The sequence below is a fragment of the Triticum aestivum genome, chromosome 7B, assembly GCF_018294505.1.
Source record: "Triticum aestivum cultivar Chinese Spring chromosome 7B, IWGSC CS RefSeq v2.1, whole genome shotgun sequence".
Taxonomy (NCBI): domain Eukaryota; kingdom Viridiplantae; phylum Streptophyta; class Magnoliopsida; order Poales; family Poaceae; genus Triticum; species Triticum aestivum.
In genome coordinates this window covers 126,588,645-126,604,457 of record NC_057813.1, presented here as the reverse complement: position 1 = coordinate 126,604,457, position 15,813 = coordinate 126,588,645, and positions in this window count along the sequence as shown.

Below are 15,813 nucleotides of genomic sequence, written 5' to 3'. Positions count from 1 at the left end.
GGTACTATCTAGCTGATGGCATCTATCCGAGATGGTCGACATTTGTCACGACCATCAAAAACCCTGTGCCTGGAGGCAAGAACGCCTGGTTTGCGAAGATCCAGGAGGCTTGCAGGAAGGATGTCGAGCGGGCATTTGGTGTGCTCCAATCTCGATTTGCTGTTGTCCGGTACCCCGCTCAGACTTGGTCGAAAGATCAAATGTGGGAGATCATGACCTGCTGTGTAATCTTGCACAACATGATCATTGAGAGCGAGCAGGAAGAGCCAGTGTTTGACACTGAACCATACCACAGGCAGGGTCCTCTTGCCCAAGTTGATCACCAGCTACCGGCAACCTGGACTGCCTACCTCAGTGTGCGTCAGGAGATCCGAGATCCACAGGTGCATCATCAACTGCAGCAAGATCTGATAGAGCACCTATGGAGGCTCAAGGGCGACACCGGGCGCGACGTGTGATGAAATATGAGTTTTTATTTGTTGAACTATATAATTTTATTGAACTATTTGTTGTTGTACTATTTTGTTGAAGTATTTGAAATTTCTGTGATGAAATATGTGATAAAAAATTATGTTCATAATTGAACGCCGAGCCACGGCGAACCACGCCAAATGCGCATACTCTCGTCCATATGGGCCTTTTTCGCCGAAATGGGGCTTCAAAAGTGGGCCAAAATCAACGACTGGGGGCGAGCTGGGGGCGACGACTGAGCGCAAAACCGCCCCCAGTGCCGAAAGAATCACCGGCTCGCCCCCGGGAGGCGATTTTTATGTGCCCTGCGGGGCCGAACGGCTGGAGATGCTCTTATATGTGTTCTGAGATCCTGGCGGCCCTCGCTGCCGTGTACACATGGGAGTGAATTCTACCGATAGTGACATGATGAAGACTTGAACACCATCTTATCCGGTCATCCCCGTTCAGCGCTGCCTTGTTCAAAGTCACGTCCAGGTTGAGGATGGAGGCACCTTCTTTTCTGCCCGGCAAGACATCCCCTGCACCGTCCTCTTGGTCTCCGCAGGTGTCGTCGTATTCACTAGCTTGTCATCATTGCCTACGCGGGCAGGGCCGGCCCTGGGGAGGGGCAGGGGGGCGGCCGCCCCGGGCCCCCCAAATCCAGGGGCCCCCTCCCAGGTTCGCAGGTAGCCTAGGCGATGCAGGGATGCAAAAACATAGTACGCTCAGATTACCATTCAGTCAACAGGTAGCCATGCACGTAGTAGCCCACGAGGCCACGACCAATGCTCTTTTTCTCGTGATTGCAGGGGCCAAGGGGCCCTCGGGTGTAGCGAACAAAGATATTGGGCCTAGCCCAGCGCACAAGGGGCATGTTGTAGCACACGACGCCCACGCCAAAATCTAGCCCTAACGCAGCAAGACCATCGCCTTTATGCGGTCGCGGCGGCGGCGACCATGGAGAAGGAGCAGGCCTGTGGACTCACATCGTGGGGCTGTGGTAAGATTGGATCGCCCTTTTTTGATCGAATCCAATGAGGTTCTATGCAGCCCCTGCCCCTGGTTGTATGGATTTTGAGATTTGCCCTTCCTTGCTCCCGGCCGGAAAAGTTGTAGTCACCATGAGCAGAATCCTTTACTTGGTATTACAAAATTAGGAGCCGTGACGTTATTGTTCGATTATGAATTAGTTGTTGTTGCTGTTGAATCGAATAGCAAGTCGAGTAAGTACCTTAGCCAATATGGTGTGTTTACGCAATGCACAGTTTATTGTTATAACTCGGTTATGATTGACACTTATGATTTAGTGTAGAAAATGTTAGTAGCACAAAATAGGACCGAAGCACATGTTGGATTTTGAGTAATAAACATTATGTATACTTTGTAATTCAGAATCTGGAAAAATTGGCAAATGAAGTAAATGTGGTGGAGGATATAATAGCTACCGAATCTGAAGCGAGATGGATATTCTACATAGTTATGTTCCTTGATTCTGAGACGATGTCTACCGAAAGAAGATTAACCACTAAGGTGCGCCAAATTCTCTAAGAACTCGCTGTTTAACCTAATGATCAATTCTATGATTTTATAGCGCTGCTGCAAAAACTTATCTCAAAGCATTCAGATGGTTTCTTCCCTGTGGAAGATTTAAACTTAAATCTCCAATATCAAAGTGGATAGAAAATATGTAGATTGTATATTATTTTGAAACTTCTATCAAGGGGCCCCGGATTTTATTTTCGCCCCGGGCCCCCAAACTCTCAGGACCGGCCCTGTACGTGGGAGGGAGTGGTTTCTTCCTGCTTTGTTCGGCCACAACGACATTGACAGTGATCTGGTTGTTAGTAGTAATCTTGATTGGACTAGTTGTTAGTTGCATGCATAGGTTAGGCAGCAGGGCCGTTGCGATCTGTTGGACGTTAGGCCGCGTCGTGCGCTGCTGAGAAGGAGCTACTCGAGCGGGTGTACGTGGGTATGCATGTTAGAGGCCGGTGTGTTAGCTAGTAGTTAGCTGCATGGTAGCTGGTGCCTGGCGACCAGGTGTGCGGCCATTGAGGAAACGATGCAACCGGACTGGACATGGACGTGCATGTGGCTTAGTGGGTTTGTGCATGCAATTAGGTGGGTTAGTGGCGGAGCGTGCTGGCCGGGATATTGGCGTGAGTTGCATGGAAGCATTGCATAATCTTGTGTATAAATACTTCCGTGAGTAATGAAAGGTTGAGGCTGGGAGGGCTGTGGAAAGATGTAGCCATCGTGTCTACACCAAGGGGCAGGGCCTCTACGCAAAGCTCTTGTGCTCTTCCTTGGTGTGTGTGTGTGAGAGAGAGAGAGTGCAGAGTTTCTCCATGGTGTGTGTTCATGAGAGATGAGAGGAAGAAGAAAGAGCGGCGCCCGAAGGAGGCGGCGCCAACAATTGGTACCATGAGCTTGGTGTCTTGGGCGTGCTTGCCGTGCCGGAGGCGTGGCAGCGATGGCGGCGCTCGCCGGCGGCTGCGCGATGGAGCTCCGGGCCGTGTGTCGGTCTATGGAGGTGGGCGGCGCTGTGGCTGCCATGGTGCGTGGCGGAGGCGGCGGGTGGTGACGTCGTACGTGCGGCGACCGCGGAGGCGCTGCGTGGTGGCGCGGCGGCGCAGCACGGCGTGGTGGCGTGGAGGCACTGCATGGCGACATGGAGTTCGCATCGATGCAGGGCAATAAGCCGTGGCGGCGAGCCGGGCACGACCGGTGCGTGTTATGAGTGCGCACTGGACGCGTCGGGCGCGTCTGGACCGCGGGAGTGGACCGCGTCGAGGCACTGGACCTGGTTGCGTAGATCGCGTACGTGCGTGGCGGGAGCGCGGGACGGGAGCGCGGGGACGTGGGGAGTGCGCGCGAAGGGCACGACAGTCGCGGAGACGAGGAGGTCGTGAAGGACCTGCGTGGTGGCGCAAAGGTCGCGGCGGCTCGGCGCGACAACCGTTGAGGCGCGTGGCACAAAGCCGCGGCGCTCGTGTCGGATGCGTCAGGCGCGTGTATGGGCGCGCGTCGGGCGTGTCAGGCGCGACGGGACCGTGGTGTAGGGTAGCCGTTGGCGAGCGGGGGTGTGCGTGTTGAGCTGGTCCATCGCGGGCTCGCCGCGCCCAGACGTGTGTGTGCATGTCGGAGGGGGCGCGGGCAGGACGGGCGCTCGACGTGGGCTAGGACGTGGGTGCGTGCCCGGCGCGTCCCTGGGTATAAAAACCCCCATGTACGTTGTAATGGCAGTGCCCGAAGTCGAGTTCGAGCTCGAGGAAATCAAGGCCGTTGGTGCGCCAGGAAGATGGTGGTTGCGACGGCGTGTGGCGTTGTCCCATGATCACGAGTTCAAGATTAGGAGGGAGAATGTTAGTAGTAATCTTGATTAGACTAGTTGTTAGTTGCATGCATAGGTTAGGCCGCGTTGTGCGCTGCTGAGAAGGAGCTACTCGAGCGGGTGTACGTGGGTATGCATGTTAGAGGCCGGTGTGTTAGCTAGTAGTTAGCTGCATGATAGCTGTGTTGGAAATATGCCCTAGAGGCAATAATAAAATGGTTATTATTATATTTCTTTGTTCATGATAATTGTCTATTGTTCATGCTATAATTGTATTATCCGAAAATCGTAATACATGTGTGAATACATAGACCACAACAAGTCCCTAGTGAGCCTCTAGTTGACTAGCTCGTTGATCAACAGATAGTCATGGTTTCCTGACTATGAACATTGGATGTCATTGATAACGGGATCACATCATTAGAAGAATGATGTGATGGACAAGACCCAATCCTAAGCATAGCACAAAGATCGTGTAGTTCGTTTCGCTAGAGCTTTTCCAAATGTCAAGTATCATTTCCTTAGACCATGAGATTGTGCAACTCCCGGATACCGTAGGAGTGCTTTGGGTGTGCCAAACGTCACAACGTAACTGGGTGACTATAAAGGTGCACTACGGGTATCTCCGAAAGTGTCTGTTGGGTTGGCACGAATCGAGACTGGGATTTGTCACTCCGTATGACGGAGAGGTATCTCTAGGCCCACTCGGTAATGCATCATCATAATGAGCTCAATGTGACCAAGTGTCTGGTCACGGGATCATGCATTACGGTACGAGTAAAGTGACTTGCCGGTAACGAGATTGAACGAGGTATTGGGATACCGACGATCGAGTCTCGGGCAAGTAACGTACCGATTGACAAAGGGAATTGTATACGGGATTGATTGAATCCTCGACATCATGGTTCATCCGATGAGATCATCGAAGAGCATGTGGGAGCCAACATGGGTATCCAGATCCCGCTGTTGGTTATTGACCGGAGAGGCGTCTCGGTCATGTCTGCATGTCTCTCGAACCCATAGGGTCTACACACTTAAGGTTCGGTGACGCTAGGGTTGTAGAGATATGAGTATGCAGTAACGCGAAAGTTGTTCGGAGTCCCGGATGAGATCCCGGGCGTCACGAGGAGTTCTGGAATGGTCCGGAGGTGACGAATTATATATAGGAAGTGCAGTTTCGGCCATCGGGAAAGTTTCGGGGGTCACCGGTATTGTATCGGAACCACCGGAAGGGTCCTGGGGGTCCATCGGGTGGGGCCACCTATCCCGGAGGGCCCCGTGGGCTGAAGTGGGAGAGGAACCAGCCCCTGGTGGGCTGGTGCGCCCCCCTTGGGCCCCCCCTGTGCCTAGGGTTGGAAACCCTAGGGTGGGGGGGGGGGCACCTCCACTTGCCTTGGGGGGCAAGCCACCCCCTTGGCCGCCGCCCCTCCTTGGAGATCCAATCTCCTAGGGCCGGCGCCCCCCCAGGGGCCTATATAAAGTGGGGGGAGGGAGGGCACCCGCACCCCAAGTCTTGGCGCCTCCCTCTCCCCTGCTACACCTTTCCCCCTCGCAGAAGCTTGGCGAAGCCCTGCCGTGTTCACAGCTGCATCCACCACCATGCCGTCGTCCTGCTGGATCTTCATCAACCTCTCCTTCCCCCTTGCTGGATCAAGAAGGAGGAGACGTCTTCCCAACCGTATGTGTGTTGAACGCGGAGGTGCCGTCCGTTCGGCGCTAGGATCTCCGGTGATTTGGATCACGACGAGTACGACTCCCTCAACCCCGTTCTCTTGAACGCTTCCGCACACGATCTATAAGAGTATGTAGAGCACTCCCCTCTCTCGTTGCTAGATGACTCCATAGATTGATCTTGATGAACGCAGACTTTTTTTATTTTATGCAACGTTCCCCAACGGTGGCATCATGAGCTAGGTCTATGCGTAGTAACTATGCACGAGTAGAACACAAAGCAGTTGTGGGCGTAGATGTTGTTAATTTTCTTGCCACTACTAGTCTTATCTTGCTTCGGCGGCGTCGTGGGATGAAGCGGCCCAGACCGACCTTACACGTACGCTTACGTGAGACAGGTTCCACCGACTGACATGCACTACTTGCATAAGGTGGCTAGCGGGTGTCTGTCTCTCCCACTTTAGTTGGAGCGGATTTGATGAAAAGGGTCCTTATGAAGGGTAAATATAAATTGGCATATCACGTTGTGGTTTTACGTATGTAAGATTAGTTCTTGCTAGAACACCTATAGAAGCCACGTAAAAACTTGCAACAACAATTAGAGGACGTCTAACTTGTTTTTGCAGCAAGTGTTTTGTGATGTGATATGGGCAAAGGATGTGATGAATGATATATGTGATGTATGAGATGATCATGTTCTTGTAATAGAAATCACGACTTGCATGTCGATGAGTATGACAACCGACAGGAGCCATAGGAGTTGTCTTTATTTTTTGTATGACCTGCGTGTCATTGAAGAACGCCATGTAAATTACTTTACTTTATTGCTAAACGCATTAGCCATAGAAGTAGAAGTAGTCGTTGGCGTGACAACTTCATGAAGACACGATGATGGAGATCATGATGATGGAGATCATGGTGTCGTGCCGGTGACGAAGATGATCATGGCGCCCCGAAGATGGAGATCAAAGGAGCAATATGATATTGGCCATATCATGTCACTATTTGATTGCATGTGATGTTTATCATGTTTTACATCTTATTTGCTTAGAACGACGGTAGCTTAAATAAGATGATCCCTCGAAATAATTTCAAGAAAAGTGTTTCCCCTAGCTGTGCACCGTTGCGAAGGTTCGTTGTTTCGAAGCACCACGTGATGATCGGGTGTGATAGATCCTAACATTTGAATACAACGGGTGTAAGCCAGATTTACACATGCAATACATTTAGGTTGACTTGACGAGCCTAGCATGTATAGACATGGCCTCGGAACACGGAAGACCGAAAGGTCGAGCATGAGTCGTATAGTAGATATGATCAACATGAAGATGTTCACCGATGTTAACTAGTCCGTCTCACGTGATGATCGGACACGGCCTAGTTGACTCGGATCATGTTTCACTTAGATGACTAGAGGGATGTCTGTCTAAGTGGGAGTTCATTGAATAATTTGATTAGATAAACTTAATTATCATGAACTTAGTCTAAAAACCTTTGCAAAATGTCTTGTAGAACAAATGGCCAACGCTCATGTCCACCTCAACTTCAACGTGTTCCTAGAGAAAACTAAGCTAAAAGATGATGGCAGCAACTATATGGACTGGGTCCGGAACCTAAGGATCATCCTCATAACTGCCAAGAAAGATTATGTCCTAGAAGCGTCGCTAGGTGAAGCACCAATCCCAGAGAACCAAGACGTTATGAACACTTGGCAGTCTCGTGCTGATGATTACTCCCTCGTTCAGTGCGGCATGCTTTACAACTTAGAACTAGGGCTCCAAAAGCGTTTTGAGCAACACAGAGCATATGAGATGTTCGAGGAGCTGAAAATGGTTTTCCAAGCTCATGCCCGGGTCGAGAGATATGAAGTCTCCGACAAGTTCTTCAGCTGTAAGATGGAGAAAAATAGTTCTGTCAGTGAGCACATACTCAAGATGTCTGGGTTGCACAACCGCTTGACTCAGCTAGGAGTTAATCTCCCAGATGACGCGGTCGTTGACAGAATCCTTCAGTCGCTTCCACCGAGCTACAAGAGCTTTGTGATGAACTTCAATATGCAGGGGATGGAAAAGACCATTCCTGAGGTGTATTCAATGCTGAAATCAGCAGAGGTGGAGATCAAAAAGGAACATCAAGTGTTGATGGTGAATAAAACCACTAAGTTCAAGAAGGGCAAGGGTAAGAAGAACTTCAAGAAGGACGGCAAGGGAGTTGCCGCGCCCGGTAAGCCAGTTGCCGGGAAGAAGTCAAACAATGGACCCAAGCCTGAGACTGAGTGCTTTTATTGCAAGGGAAGTGGTCACTGGAAGCGGAACTGCCCCAAGTACTTAGCGGACAAGAAGGCCGGCAAAACCAAAGGTATATGTGATATACATGTAATTGATGTGTACCTTACCAGTGCTCGTAGTAGCTCCTGGGTATTTGATACCGGTGCGGTTGCTCACATTTATAACTTAAAGCAAGAGCTGCGGAATAAGCGGAGACTGGCGAAGGACGAGGTGACGATGGGCGTCGGGAATGGTTCCAAGGTCGATGTGATCGCCGTCGGCACGCTACCTCTACATTTACCTACGGGATTAGTTTTAAACCTTAATAATTGTTATTTGGTATGAGCTTTAAGCATGAACATTGTATCAAGATCTCGTTTAATTCGAGATGGCTACTCATTTAAATCCGAGAATAATGGTTGTTCTATTTATATGAGTGATATGTTTTATGATCATGCCCCGCTGGTGAATGGTTTATTCTTAATGAATCTCGAGCGTAATGTTACACATATTCATAGTGTTAATACCAAAAGATGTAAAGTTGATAACGATAGTCCCACATACTTGTGGCACTGCCGCCTTGGTCACATTAGTGTCAAGCGCATGAAGAAGCTCCATGCTGATGGACTTTTAGAGTCTCTAAATTATGAATCGTTTGACACATGCGAACCATGCCTCATGGGCAATATGACCAAGACTCCGTTCTCCGGAACAATGGAGCGAGCAACCAACTTGTTGGAAATCATACATACTGATGTGTGCGGTCCAATGAGCGTTGAGGCTCGCGGAGGATATCGTTATGTTCTCACTCTCACTGATGACTTGAGTAGATATGGGTATGTCTACTTGATAAAACACAAGTCTAAGATCTTTGAAAAGTTCAAGGAATTTCAGAATGAGGTAGAGAATCAACGTGACTGAAAGATAAAGTTCTTACGATCAGATCGTGGGGGAGAATATTTAAGTCACGAATTTGGTACGCACTTAAGGAAATGTGGAATCGTTTCACAACTCACGCCGCCTGGAACACCTCAGCGAAATGGTGTGTCCGAACGTCGTAATCACACTCTATTGGATATGGTGTGATCTATTATGTTACTTACCGATTTACCGCTATCATTTTGGGGATACGCTCTAGAGACAGCTACATTCACTTTAAATAGGGCGCCGTCTAAATCCATTGAGACGACACCGTATGAATTATGGTTTGGAAAGAAACCTAAGCTGTCATTTCTGAAAGTTTGGGGATGTGATGCTTATGTCAAGAAACTTCAACCTGAGAAGCTTGAACCCAAGTCGATAAAATGCGTCTTCATAGGATACCCTAAGGAAATCATTGGGTATACCTTCTACTTAAGATCCGAGGGCAAGATTTTTGTTGCTAAGAATGGGTCTTTTCTGGAGAAAGAGTTTCTCTCGAAAGAATTAAGTGGGAGGAAAGTAGAGCTTGATGAAGTACTGCCTCTTGAAATGGTGAGTAGCGCAACTCAGGAAGATGTTTCTATGGTGCCTGCACCGACAAGAGAGGAGGTTAATGATGATGATCAAGATACTTCGGATCAAGCTCCTACTAAACTTCGAAGGTCCACAAGACACGTTCCGCACCAGAGTGGTACGGCAACCCTGTCTTGGAAATCATGTTGTTAGACAACGGTGAACCTTCGAACTATGAAGAAGTGATGACGGGCCCAAATTCCAACAAATGGCTTGACGCCATGCAATCCGAGATAGGATCCATGTATGAAAACAAAGTGTGGACTTTGACAGACTTGCCCGATGATCGGCGAGCAATAGAAAACAAATGGATCTTTAAGAAGAAGACGGACGCGGATGGTAATGTTATCATATATAAAGCTCGACTTGTCACTAAGGGTTATCGACAAGTTCAAGGGATTGACTACGACGAGACATTCTCTGCCGTAGCAAAGCTGAAGTCTGTCCGTATCATGTTAGCAATTTCCGCATACTATGATTATGAGATATGGCAAATGGATGTCAAAACGGCATTCCTTAACGGTCACCTTAAGGAAGAAATGTATATGATGCAGCCGGAAGGTTTTGTCGACCCTAAGAATGCTAACAAGGTATGCAAGCTCCAGCGCTCCATCTATGGGCTGCTGCAAGCATCTCGAAGTTGGAACATTCACTTTAATGAAATGATCAAAGCGTTTGGGTTTATGCAGACTTATGGAGAAGCCTGTGTTTACAAGAAAGTGAGTGGGAGCTCTGTAGCATTTCTCATATTATATGTGGATGGCATACTTTTGATGGGAAATGATATAGAACTTTTGGACAGCATTAAGGCCTACTTGAATAAGTGTTTTTCAATGAAGGACCTTGGAGAAGCTGCTTACATATTAGGCATCAAAATCTATAGAGATAGATCAAGACGCCTCATAGGTCTTTCACAAAGCACATACCTTGATAAGATATTGAAGAAGTTCAATATGGATCAGTCCAAGAAGGGGTTCTTGCCTGTGTTGCAAGGTGTGAAATTAAGCTCGGCTCAATGCCCGACCACGGCAGAAGATAGAGAAAAGATGAGTGTCGTCCCCTATGCCTCAGCCATAGGGTCTATCATGTATGCCATGACCTGTACCAGACCTGATATAAACCTTGCCGTAAGTTTGGTAGGAAGGTACCAAAGTAATCCCGAAATGGAACACTGGACAGTGGTCAAGAACATCCTTAAGTACCTGAAAAGGACTAAGGATATGTTTCTCGTATATGGAGGTGACGAAGAGCTCGTCGTAAAGGGTTACATTGACGCTAGCTTCGACACAGATCTGGATGACTCTAAGTCACAAACCAGATACGTGTATATTTTGAATGGTGGGGCAGTAAGCTAGTGCAGTTGCAAGCAGAGCGTCGTGGCGGGATCTACATGTGAAACGGAGTACATGGCAGCCCCGGAGGCAGCGCATGAAGCAATCTGGGTGAAGGAGTTCATCACCGACCTAGGAGTCATACCCAATGCGTCGGGGCCGATCACACTCTTCTGTGACAACACTGGAGCTATTGCACTTGCCAAGGAGCCCAGGTTTCACAAGAAGACCAGGCACATCAAGCGTCGCTTCAACTCCATCCGTGAAAATGTTTAAGATGAAGAGATAGATATTTGTAAAGTGCATACGGACCTGAATGTAGCAGATCCGTTGACTAAACCTCTCCCTAGAGCAAAACATGATCAACACCAGAACGCAATGGGTGTTCGATACATCACAATGTAACTAGATTATTGACTCTAGTGCAAGTGGGAGACTGTTGGAAATATGCCCTAGAGGCAATAATAAAATGATTATTATTATATTTCTTTGTTCATGATAATTATCTATTGTTCATGCTATAATTGTATTATCCGGAAATCGTAATACATGTGTGAATACATAGACCACAACATGTCCCTAGTGAGCCTCTAGTTGACTAGCTCGTTGATCAACAGATAGTCATGGTTTCCTGACTATGGACATTGGATGTCATTGATAACGGGATCATATCATTAGAAGAATGATGTGATGGACAAGACCCAATCCTAAGCATAGCACAAAGATCGTGTAGTTCGTTTCGCTAGAGCTTTTCCAAATGTCAAGTATCATTTCCTTAGACCATGAGATTGTGCAACTCCCGGATACCGTAGGAGTGCTTTGGGTGTGCCAAACGTCACAGCGTAACTGGGTGACTATAAAGGTGCACTACGGGTATCTCCGAAAGTGTCTGTTGGGTTGGCACGAATCGAGACTGGGATTTGTCACTCCGTATGACGGAGAGGTATCTCTGGGCCCACTCGGTAATGCATCATTATAATGAGCTCAATGTGACCAAGTGTCTGGTCACGGGATCATGCATTACGGTACGAGTAAAGTGACTTGCCGGTAACGAGATTGAACGAGGTATTGGGATACCGACGATCGAGTCTCGGGCAAGTAACGTACCGATTGACAAAGGGAATTGTATACGGGATTGATTGAATCCTCGACATCGTGGTTCATTCGATGAGATCATCGAAGAGCATGTGGGAGCCAACATGGGTATCCAGATCCCGCTGTTGGTTATTGACCGGAGAGGCGTCTCGGTCATGTCTGCATGTCTCCCGAACCCATAGGGTCTACACACTTAAGGTTCGGTGACGCTAGGGTTGTAGAGATATGAGTCTGCAGTAACGCGAAAGTTGTTCGGAGTCCCGGATGAGATCCCGGACGTCACGAGGAGTTCCGGAATGGTCCGGAGGTGAAGAATTATATATAGGAAGTGCAGTTTCAGCCATCGGGAAAGTTTCGGGGGTCACCGGTATTGTATCGGGACCACCGGAAGGGTCCCGGGGGTCCACCGGGTGGGTCCACCTATCCCGGAGGGCCCCGTGGGTTGAAGTGGGAGGGGAACCAGCCCCTGGTGGACTGGTGCGCCCCCCTTGGCCCCCTCCCCTTCGCCTAGGGTTGGAAACCCTAGGGTGGGGGGGCAAGCCACCCCCTTAGCCGCCGTCCCCCCTGGAGATCCAATCTCCTAGGGCCGGCGCCCCCAAGGGCCTATATAAATAGGGGGGAGGGAGGGCAGCCGCACCCCAAGTCTTGGCGCCTCCCTCTCCCCTGCTACACCTTTCCCTCTCGCAGAAGCTTGGCGAAGCCCTGCCGTGTTCACAGCTGCATCCACCATCACGTCGTCATGCTGCTGGATTTTCATCAACCTCTCCTTCCCCCTTGCTGGATCAAGAAGGAGGAGACGTCTTCCAAACCGTACGTGTGTTGAACGCGGAGGTGCCGTCCGTTCGGCGCTAGGATCTCCGGTGATTTGGATCACGACGAGTACGACTCCCTCAACCCCGTTCTCTTGAACGCTTCCGCACGCGATCTACAAGGGTATGTAGTGCACTCCCTCTTTCGTTGCTAGATGACTCCATAGATTGATCTTGATGAACATAGATTTTATTTTATTTTATGCAACGTTCCCCAACAAGCTGGTGCCTGACGACCAGGTGTGCGGCCGTTGAGGAAACGATGCAACCGGGCTGGATATGGACGTGCATATTTCTTAGTGGGTTTGTGCATGCAATTAGGTGGGTTAGTGGCCGAGCGTGCTGGCCGGGATAATGGCGTGAGTTGCATGGCAGCATTGTCTAATCTTGTGTATAAATACTTCCCTGAGTAATGAAAGGTTGAGGCCGAGAGGGCTGTGGAAAGATGTAGCCATCGTGTACACACCAAGGGGCAGAGCCTCTACGCAAAGCTCTTGTGGTCTTCCTTGTGTGTGTGTGTGTCAGTGCAGAGTTTTTTCATGGTGTGTGTTCATGAAAGATGAGAGAAAGAAGGAAGAGCGGCGCCGGGAGGAGGCGGCGCCAACACTGGTGGCCATCTCCTCCTCCATTGGCTGCATTCCAGAGCGTGCACCGTGTCGCTGGTGGCTGTCGCGATGACCGGAGGCGACGATGAGGAAAGGTGTGGCCATGCATGCTAGCTGTGGGAAGGAGAATAGGATGTTTTTTTAAAGATTCAGACTTTCTGACTTTTCATTGGCTTAGCAGGGGAGAGTTACAAAAATTTGTGATCAACTGATCAGACAAAAGAAAATGGGTTACAGAGGCGTAGGAGGAGGGAGCAGAACTATCCCTCTCCACTACCTAGCAAAACTAGTCTATTCCTCGCGTTGTATCCCCGAAAGGGGGCGCTATGGCATGTGCTCCGGCGAGTCTCCATTGTTCGATGTCTCTCCGGCAGGCCTCCGTTATACTGTGTGCACTTGGTATCTTTTCTCTGAATGTGCATCTGTTTCTCTCAAGCCAGATTTGCCAGGTGACCAATGCCACCATAGTCTTGACTCCTCTTCTTTCCCGTGGCGCCGCGGAGTTTAGGATTGCGGCGATAGCCTCCGTTGTGGTGTTGCATGCTCTCCAGGAAGCTGGGGAGAGTGCCGCGCAGCCCATCCAGGTGGCTGCCTTTACCCAAACCTCCTTTGATATGTTGCACTCCCAAATTAGGTGGAAGGAGGACTCGAGGTTGCGGCAGCATAGCTGGCAGAAGTAGGGGTTTTCCCAGCCAGTTTTGCTAGAACTCATCTAGATGAGATATAATTTGGTCTCATTCACCTTTTATAGCCATTGAATGTGATGCTATAAGATGCGTGTATGATGACGTGGGTTGTATCTGTTCTTGTTTTCAAAGTAAATGAGACCAAATTATATCTCATCTAGATGAGTTCTAGGTACTCCCTTTCCCAGCCCCTACGTTGCAGGCGATCGTTGCACCAGAGCCGGTTTTGGTGCAGTAGCCAGAGGAAGAACTTGATCTTTCCGGGCGCCCATATCCTCCATACCAGGCTTTTCATGGCCGAGGTTGATTGCGAGGGGAGCTGGGAGAGATACACTGACCTCGCCGTGTAGTCTCCACCGGCTTTCCAGGTGATCTTGTCTTCGGTCCCTCCATGCAGCGCCAAGTTGGCTTCTCTGATGCGTCGCTGCAGCAGCACAACCTGGGGGATGATTTCCAGGCTGTTGTCACGCCTGAGGTCCGTGATCCATCATCCATCTATCATCGCCTGGAGAATAGGATGTGGTAATGACGCCTGGCGCTTGAGGAGGAAAGGAACAGCTGGCCGGCAGCAAGGACGCCCGGCAGCAAGGACGTGGGCGGCCGGGGAGGCAGTGGGTACGCGCTCGGTCGCAGGCGTCGCAGGCCACGACTGTCGTGGTCGGGTCGGAGTAGATTAGATTGCTGGCTGGCTGGACCTGCTCAAGTTTTTCACGAAAAAAAATAGGAGTAGCTGCTAAAGGTCACGCATGCGAGCAAGACGAGATCGCTACGGATGCCTTCATCGAGCCTAGCCAAACGACGCCAGGGCAAAGGATCTGGAAACAATGTGTGTTTGATTGCAACGCTGTATACATTGGTTCATCGGATACCGGATGCACGCACCAGTCTCCAGCGTACGCACCCAGACGGGTGAAAAAAGAACCGCCCACGTTTGCACCAAAAGACCACGAATACTAGCAGCTTATGTGGTGCAGTTTTGGATTCCTATTCTTGTTCATATCTATCTAGTACTTCCTCTGTCCCAAAATATAAAAACGTTTCTGACAATTTAGTAGTGTTAAAAACGTTTTTATATTTTGGGACGGAGAGAGTAGTTACTAAGCTCCCGTAAATAAGCTTCCGTGAAATGGAGCCCTGAGAGAGCTTCGGTGTTTCTTTTTTGTGGTGGGCCTCGTTGGTCAAGATCAGGCCGCATTTTCTGGGGAGCACTCAGCCATTTGGATTTTGCTTGCCCCGTGGTGTGCCTTGTATGTCAGTGGGCTGGTCAACCGATGGTTTGCTTTGGATGGCTAGTTTCGTCCCAACTGTGCACCTTCGTGTCGGCTATTTTGGGCCTTTTCTATTTCCGTGTCACTTGTGCAGCCCTGTTGACTTTCTAAAGAAGAAAAGCGAGTTTACAGTGGTCATGGCCGTCGTAGTGCATGTGGACAGTAAGGTGAGAGAAAAAAGGGTGGAAGCGGCAGAGGTGGGAGATAGCAAAGGAGAGCCGAGGTTAGACGGGAGGTCCGCATGATGACGGCCTCTAGACCTTCGCATGCGCGTGCTTCTCCTGTGATGAAACCGGCTTCTGATCTCCGACCGTCGTGTGCGAGACGTTGTCAGCTACGGGTTGCCAGCGGCCCTGGTCCGCGGTGTGTACGGTAAGCGGGGACGCCGGAGCGTCGGCTAGGCATGCCTCCCGTTATGGGGGAGCGGCAGCATTGCATGAGCATGGTAATAGTCGACGACGCAGTGGCATACATAGGCGCACAGGCTAGCACACACACGAATCTGATGGACCTTATCGCTGGTTGGAAACACATGCAAACATGCAAGCTCGTTTTGACTGGATTTGCCATTCGCGGTGTCCATGTCCTTGACCACCTTGACAGTGTGGAGCGCGGGGTGGAGTCAAGCCCGGACGTGAGCTCATCCGGCAGCACCCGGCCGGGTCGTGCACGAGGCGCTGATGGACACCCTCTTCCGCTCGCCTCTGGGCACGCCGGTGACACTCCATTTTTTGATGTGCTGCAACTCGAGTTCAGTCATGAATGTTGGAAATATGAGCAATTTACCAAATGATTTTATT